Below are 8,905 nucleotides of genomic sequence, written 5' to 3' on the forward strand. Positions count from 1 at the left end.
TTAAAATTAAGGAAGTTTTAGGTACTTCCTAACAATTGTTGATGATTTTTCTAGAGTAATGCGGGTGTATCTTTTAAATGATAAGTCACAAGTTTTTTAAACATTGAAAGTTTCTTTTTAATAATTAAAAACCAGTTTAATACAATTGTTAAAGCCTTTAGAAGTGATAATGGTACCTAGTTTATAAATAATCAAATGATTTTTTTTAAGAAATAATGGTATTCTTCATCAAACATCTTGCACCCACACTCCTCAACAAAATGGTATTGTTGAAAGAAAACATCGACATTTGTTAAATGTTGCTAGGACTTTATTATTTGAAGAGGCGTTCCTTTTAACTTTTGGCCTGAATGTGTTCTAACGGCTACATACTTAATCAAAAGGATTCTGTTATGTGTTGAATGGCAGATCCCCTTATGAAAAACTTTTTGGATTTAAACCCTCTTTGGTACATTTGAGAGTTTTCTGTTGTCTTTGTTTTCACACTGTTTTAAACAATTCTGATAACTGTGTAAACGTGTTGATAAATGTGTACACATAGGATACTCTTTTAACAAAAAAGGTTATAAACTATGGAATCATGAGAAACGACATATTGTTTTTTCAAGAGATATAAAATTCTATGAAAACATTTTTCCTTTTAAAAAAATGTATTTCAAAATTTTTTTGATTATTTTCAAGATACTTCAATTAATAGTTTGAATTTCTTTGATAAGCTTGATGATTTAGACAACCAATATTTTTCAAATGTACAAATACTAATGATGAGGAGGGAAATGTTTCACGAGAAAGTGGGTCTAAGCTGCCGCCTGAGTGTAGTTCTAGTGAGACTAGGACGGCTGAACCTAGTCAATATGTGAATAGTGACAATGTGGTAGCTCAACCTACTTTCCAACATGATGAAACTAACCATCTTGAGGGTCCTGTCCTCGGGAACCAGGTTTCATACATGCTAAAAGATCTACTAGAAATATTTTCTTACCAAAAATATTACATCACTTTATTGTTGAGGGAAAAGTTAATACGGGCTAGAAAAGATGCTAAATTACTCTAAACTTCCAAAAGAAAATTTTTGTTTAGTGTCTATTTTAAATAGAAGTTTTGAACCCAGAACTTTTAAAGAAGATAGTATTGATAATAATTGGGTATTGACTATGAATGAGGAAATGAGTGCTTTACATAGAAATCATACTTGGGATTTCGTTGATATGTCTAATGGTAGAAAACCCATTGGGTGTAAGTGGGTGCATAAGATTAAAAATATGTCAACAAGTGAGGTTGAGAGGTATTAGTTGCAAAAGGTTTTAACCTAAAAGAATGAATTGATTTTATGAGACTTTTTCACTAGTGGTAAAAATGATAACTGTTAGAAGTGTCATAAGTCTTGCTGTGTTTAATAACTGGTCTCTTTTTCAATTAGATATAAACAATGGGTTTTCATATGGTGAATTAAATGAGGACTTATATATGAAATTACTTGAGGGCTATTAATCTAAAAATGAAAACAAGGTATGTAGGTTAAATAAATCTTTATATGGTCTTAAACAAACACCTAGAATGTGGAATACAAAATTACTAGGTGTTTTGTTAGAAATTTGTTTTATTCAAAGCCAAAATGATTACTCATTGTTTATTAAAAATACTCCAGATATGTTTATAATTTTGTTTGTAATAGAAAAAGTGCCCGCGTATTGCTGCGGGTTCACGCAAGTTATCGACTCGTATTGGTTTGTAGTGTTTGATGTGGTGTGTAATGGGTTATTAGTGCGAGCGAGCGCCGCATATGATTATGGTTTGTTGGATGCTTTTTGTTTTTTATTGGGGGGGGGGGGTGTGCTCGCACAAAAGAATTAACATATGCATATATATATTGGATACATCGTGTTCTGTGATATATTTTTTAATAAAGTACGTTTGTGGGTTTTGTAAATTTTAATCAACTAAAGGATTAATGTGTGTTAATAAGTGAGTAGTTATGGGTGACATTTGATAAAGAGATGAAAGAAATGCTTAAATTAAAGCCAGTATGTCAGCGAATTGTAAAAAAGGTAAAAGGGTGGGCATATGTGACTTGATTTTGCACATGCATAATCGCGCACACATATATATTGGATCGATGGTGTTATGAAGTATCTGGTACTTAACTTGCAGAAACAAAAAAAGTTTTTGTTTGGGGCATTAAAAACTGACAAGTACGAATCAGACTTAAATAGCAGGAGTGACTTATCGATGATGAAGCACTGAATGTGTGTTTAATTCTGGAATAATGATTAACCTTACACGAAGTATGCGTTGAGTATGGTATACATAGATTTATAATGGGATTTATATTGGATTTCTATTGCAAAAGTTGTGTCAAATTCGATTGTTTATTTTTTATATGTACATGAAGCATTGGATTAATGTGTCAGTGAAAAGTAAGAACCTTTTTTAGCAATTGATCATGTGATGATTCTATTTTCTGGTTCCATGTAGGTTGTTTATAATTAAAAATCTGAATGCCTTGGAATCGAAGAAGTAAGGGTAATGACATGTTAGGTATATTTATTGGTTCAGATCAACTATAAACATAACAAAATCGATTGCATCCGTCATTAAACCAAGTAAAACATACAAAACAAAAAAGAAATGAAAAATAGAGGGATGATTTGAGAACACAAATTCTAAGTTTGCATGATTAAAATAAAGGGGATGATTAAAATAAAGGGATGATTTGAGAACACAAATTCTAAGTTTGTATGTTATGGTCAACTCTAATAGTATAGGCATTTTTTAGGGGGGGGGATCACATTTTTGTCCATGTGTGACGTGTCATCTTTTAAAAATCTAAGGTCCAACACGATAAACCGTGAGTAACAAATATGTGGAGGTCGTTGTGAATGACAACCAAGTGTCCATCCGAGGGTTTTGTTGGAAGTTTTGGGAAGGTCGTGTTAATAAACTTCTCCGTGTGAGTATCAAAAGCCAACAACTGAACACGTCACCTTAAATATGTGGATTTCACAACAAAGTACATAACTCCGTTATTAAAAGTATCACTTTTCCATTGATGGTCCTTTGTTCCCAGTTGATATTCGTTTACGATTCCAACTATTTTCCAGATCCATGGTTTAGGTAAGTACATGTATAATTTTATTTTCTCATGGTCGCGCTTCACATGTAGGAGGGTATATTCATTTAAATGTTGTAAGTACAATCCAATAGCGTTAGATAGTGTGTGTATATGCGCTAGTTAAGGGGTTTTAGACGACCAAGTTTCTAGTATAGCGACAACATAAACATATGAGGCCATTAAGAGTTGTATGAATGTTGAATTCACGAGGATTTGCCTCGCATGGTAGTGGAACGATAGTATCTGACATAAGATCCGGGTATGCTGAAGTAAGCGGATAGACTATGGTGTGCCACGGTTTGAGCATTGATTTTTTTTTTTGTAAATTCTTTGAAAGTGGTGACAATGCGTTGTGTTAAATTTCTTTTGTTTCAAGTAGTGAGAGCCATTGTTTGCATACGGTTTCACATTGGCCTAATACCTAGCCTTACTAATATGTCGGACAAAAGTATATTTGTATGGGCATCTTGAATTGAAGTCGTACAGGGTCCATACGTAGATTTGGTATATGTTTTTGCACTTTTAGGCATGCCTTCCACGAAGATTTGTATTTACATCGCAAGGTGTTATACATGAGTCAGTGTGAAACATCATTTAATCGATATGTGTACGATGTGGTTATATTATAAGCCACATGTTACTTACAAAGTTGATAGGAAGTGACGAGTGTTTGGAAGGGTGTTTTGTTAGTGCACGGTTTTGCATCTCGAGTCTTTGTATTTATCTTTAACGTATTCGTCGTTTTGATTAATGTAATAAAATATTAAAGTATTAAGTTAGTTCGTTAAATGTAATGACTAGTTCGCTAAGGATGTTTAGCGAACTAAGACTTAAGTTAGTTTCCTCCTGATTCGTTAAGGATGTTTAACGAATCAGGAGATGTTTGGTTAAGTTATTTATCTATTTATGTATGTAACGAAGTAGTGTCTAGTTCGCTAGGGAATGTTAGCGAACTAGACCTATCTTCTATTTATAGTGAACTATGTTCACAAGTTATTTAAGTTTTGGAGAGATAATTAATAAAACCCTGTCCGAATCTCTCTCGATCTTCATCTTAATATTATATATACACATACATACAATTAACACACATACATATAACGTATTATATACAATCAAGAGTAATCATGATCTAGATCAGTGTTAGGTTAATTATATCTCAGATCTAAGATCTGTGTTAGCTTAAACGAGTTCAAACATGTTTGGGTGATGCATAAAAATAAACATTAGACTTTATGTAGTCTTAAGTCGCGTGAAAGGAAAAAAATGAGATAAGAAAATTATATTTTAATTTTTCAGCTAACAGTCATAATAATTTTCTAAGAATGAAGCCTTCAACAAAATATATGAATAAAAAATGGTTTTATTTTGTGTCGATTACAACTCCAATGTGTATTCCTTAGGGGGATTATATAGATATCAGGCAGATCTCTTTCATTGAGAATAATCACAAGCCAACTAAGTTTGTGAAGAAAGGTCAAAGGGTGGCGATTAATATATGAAGCTTCAATTAAAACCATGTAACCTAAACATGACCCCTTTAATTAAATTATTTAAACGTGGAAAAAACGTTGACGAGTTTGCAGGCAATAACCAAGTTGTAAACATGTGAATCTAGTTGGTGAGTTGTAAACAAATAGGTTAATGGGTCATAAGCGGGTTAGGGGTTTGTCGTGTTGAACTAATTGGGCAAACAGGTCAACATGAACACGTTGGGTTATGCAGGTTAAATAGGTCATAAGAAGGTTTGTGTCGTGTAGTTTTAGCCTGTAACATCCTGTTTCTCTAGTTTCGGTTAGTAAATGAAAATACGAGTTATTAGGAGTCGAGCTAGTGTTGGGTAAATGGATATGGGTTATGGACTTGGGTTATGAAAGTAAGAAGGAAAGACCATGGGCTTAAGCCCATGATCAATAAATATATATACCTTTAATCACCCATTTAATTTCATTTCACACATATTCCATACACCATCAAAACACACACTTAAGCTCTCTCTCTAGTCTCTCTCTCTCTATCCGAACATAGAAGAAGAATCAATCCCGACCTAAGGTAATGATAGTATGATGTTATACCCGTTAGTTATGGTCACGAAACGACGAGCCGACACCGTTAAACCGTTAAAGTCACGAGATCCGGATGGAATCGGGTATAAACCGAACCTAAGATGAGCTTAGGGATCACCCTAGCTCAGATCTGGATCAAACGGGACGAAAAACGGTGAAAAACGAGTTAAAATCCGCGGTTTTCCGGCGACGGCACCGGAAAAGGTAACAGGAGGATGGGAATGTCAGAGAATGTTTCTGACATTCTCTGACCTAACCCTAGTTCGCTAACGGGAACTTAACGAATTAAAAGGTGATTCGTTAGCTGATTCGTCTTTGGGAGCATAACGAACTAGCTTCAGTTCGTGTTCAATTCGTTAAGGGAAAAGATAACGAATCACACTTGATTTGTTATAGTCATTCGTTAAAGGAGATAACAAATTTGAGGGTCTAATTCGTTACATGGACTGATTCGCTACATGAACTGATTCGTCAAAGGACCAGTTCGTTATAAGGTCCAGTTCTTTAAAGGGTTCAATTCGCTACAAGGACCAGTTCGCTAAGATAAGCCAATTCGTTAAAAGCAATGTAACGAACTAGAAGTTTAACAAAAGGAGAGAATGGTCCCTAAACTTAGAAAAAGAATGATTTAATTACAAAGAAACCCTTGAACTTTTAAGTAGCAAATTATATAATGATTCAAAATGCTAATGGAAAATGTGATAAGACAGTTAATAGAAATAAATTTTTTCCAAGCTGACCTGGCAGCTCGAGGTGGATGCTAGAAAAAGGGGCCGAGGTGGATGCAATTATAAGTCTTTCATAGGCTGTGATTCACCAAAGCTAACTGTCTTGGGAGATGCAATCGCTACTCTCCAATGGATAACCGCGATGGACAAAATTATCCGAATTAGCGAATGTCGTCCCGACCAAGCTGTAGGGTATGCCACCCAATCATTCGGTGAGGAGGCGATTTACTGGTTGGAGTCAGTTGGGCAGAGGAAGAGTCGAGAAGAGATCATGGCCTTGAGGTTGGACAATCTGAAAGAGTTAGTGATGAAACGACTATGTGCTGATGCATAGGTAGAGAAGGTTGAGATGAAGTTTTTGGGTCTGAAGGCGGGTAAGATGACACACCGCGAATACCTCACTGAATTCAACCGTCTGTCAAGGTTGGTGCCAGAAATGGTGGACACCAGGCCAAGCGGATCAAATTTTACCATAGGGGACTGCCGCAGAATGTTCGCGTCCTGGTCAAGGTTGGTAGACCAGATACTTTTGATTCTACTGTGGGGCTCGTGGAAACGATTTATGAGGACTTGACAGATGAGGTGGCTATGGAAGTGAAAAAGGAGAAGAAGTGGGCCGCTCCTGCCAAACGACCTGGTACTCAGATGTGGAACCCTAAGAATAAGCAACCGAGAGTGTGGGAGAAAAGGCTATGTAGGACGTGCTGAAAGATGCACGTTGGAGAGTGCAAGTGGGGCACTGGGTCTAATGTGTGCCGCAAGTGTGGGAAGTCTCATGGTGGGGAATATAGATCAGGGTCAAATGCATGTTACAAATATGGTAAGATGGGGCACTTTGCTCAAGATTGACATGCGAAGCCCGCGTGTTATAAGTGGGGATAGACAGGTCACTTGACGAGGACTTGTACGAGTGGTGAAGCTGGAGGGAGCGAGAAGAAAGATGCTGAACAAGGGAGGCAAAGGACTAGGGCCTATATGCTGACCCAAGAACAAGCCCGACAGATTCCTGATGTCGTGACCGGTACGTTCTTAGTAAACGGTATTTCTGCTTCTGTATTATTTGATTCGGGTGCGAATAGAAGTTTTGTAGCTACGACATTTAGTAAACTAGCTAAATGAAATGTTGCCGAGTGTCTGAAACCTTCATAGTAGAAACTGCTAGTGACACATCGGTGAAAATAATGAAAATGGTTAATAATTGTAAGATAGAATCAGAGGGACATGAGTTCCCTGTTACCTTGTATGTTATGACCTTAGGAGGGTTCGATGTAGTGTTGGGGATGGATTGGTTGTCTGAATACGAAGCTCAGATAGTATGTAAGAGTAGGATCATAAAGCTAAAGTCCTTGGGTGGCAGTGTGGTGACAGTTTATGGTGATAAGGAAAGTTCAGGGCTTAACGTCATTTCGATGATAAAAGCCGAAGGGTTATTAAGACGAGGGTGTGGTGCCTACCTGGCGTATGTTGTCAACGCTACGTCTGAGACAAAAGAAATGAAAGATGTTCCTACATTGCGTGATTACCCAGAAGTATTCCCTGAGGATCTTCCGGGGTTGCCACCGGAGCGAGATTAAATACCAGGAGCCCAGCCCATCGAGAAAGAACCTTACCGTCTAGCGCCGTCTAAGATGAAAGAATTGATGTCCCAATTGCAGGAACTCCTCGATAAAGGTTTCATAAGACCAAGTATTTCCCCTTGGGGCGCGCTAGTGTTGTTCGTGAAGAAGAAGGATGGAAGTATGAGAATGTTCAAAGACTATCGGGAGTTGAATAAGCTTACGATAAAGAATATATATCCTTTGCCAAGGACTTACGATCTGTTTGACCAACTGCAAGGTTCAAGTTGGTTCTCACGAATAGATCTCAGATCAGGCTATCATCAGCTGAAGGTGAAGGAGGCAGACATCCCTAAGACATCGTTTCGAACGCGGTATGGACACTACGAGTTCCTCGTAATTTCATTCGGTCTAACAAATGCTCCTGCAGCATTTATGGATATGATGAATAGGGTGTGTCGGCCAATGTTAGATAATTTGGTTATTGTCTTCATCGAGAACCGGATGGAATCGGGTATAAACCGAACCTAAGATGAGCTTAGGGATCACCCTAGCTCAGATCTGGATCGAACGGGACGAAAAACGGTGAAACACGAGTTAAAATCCGCGGTTTTCCGGCGACGGCGTCGAAAAAGGTAATACGAGGAAGGGAATGTCAGAGAATGTTTCCAACATTCTCTGACCTAACCCTAGTTCGCTAACGGGAACTTAAAGAATTAAAAGGTGATTCGTTAGCTGATTCGTCTATGGGAGCATAACGAACTAGCTTCAGTTCATGTTCAATTTGTTAAGGGAAAAGATAGCGAATCACACTTGATTCGTTATAGTCATTCGTTAAAGGAGATAACGAATTGGAGGGTCTAATTCGTTACATGGACTGATTCGCTACATGAACTGATTCGTCAAAGGACCAGTTCGTTATAAGGTCCAGTTCTTTAAAGGGTTCAATTCGCTACAAGGACCAGTTTGCTAAGATAAGCCAATTCGTTAAGAGCAATGTAACGAACTAGAAGTTTAACAAAAGGACAGAATGGTCCCTGAACATAGAAAAAGAATGATTTAATTACAAAGAAACCCTTGAACTTTTAAGTAGCAAATTAATTAATAATACAAAATGCTAATGGAAAATGTGATAAGACAGTTAATAGAAATAAAATTTTTCCAAGCTGACCTGGCAGCTCGACCCCAGCCAGGGGCTCTCCCCCTTGGACCCTGCTAGGGGCTGCCGCCCTAGACCCCACTGCCAAGTGCGCTTCCCCCGGACCCCCGCTTGTTGAGGGTTATAATTGGACTAGAAATACTATATGGATAGTGATAGTAATTAATACGCGTAATTGTTATACAGTTAGTCGTGCACAGCTAAAGAGTGGAATAACCGTAAACGGTGAACGCAACCGCATTGAGGTGAGTTTCTAGCCCCACTTCCTTGTTATGTTTTCGGGG

This window comes from Bidens hawaiensis, unplaced genomic scaffold (genome assembly GCF_021521415.1).
Source record: "Bidens hawaiensis isolate Kalapana, Puna unplaced genomic scaffold, B.hawaiensis_p1.1 tig00044921_1, whole genome shotgun sequence".
Lineage (NCBI taxonomy): Eukaryota > Viridiplantae > Streptophyta > Magnoliopsida > Asterales > Asteraceae > Bidens > Bidens hawaiensis.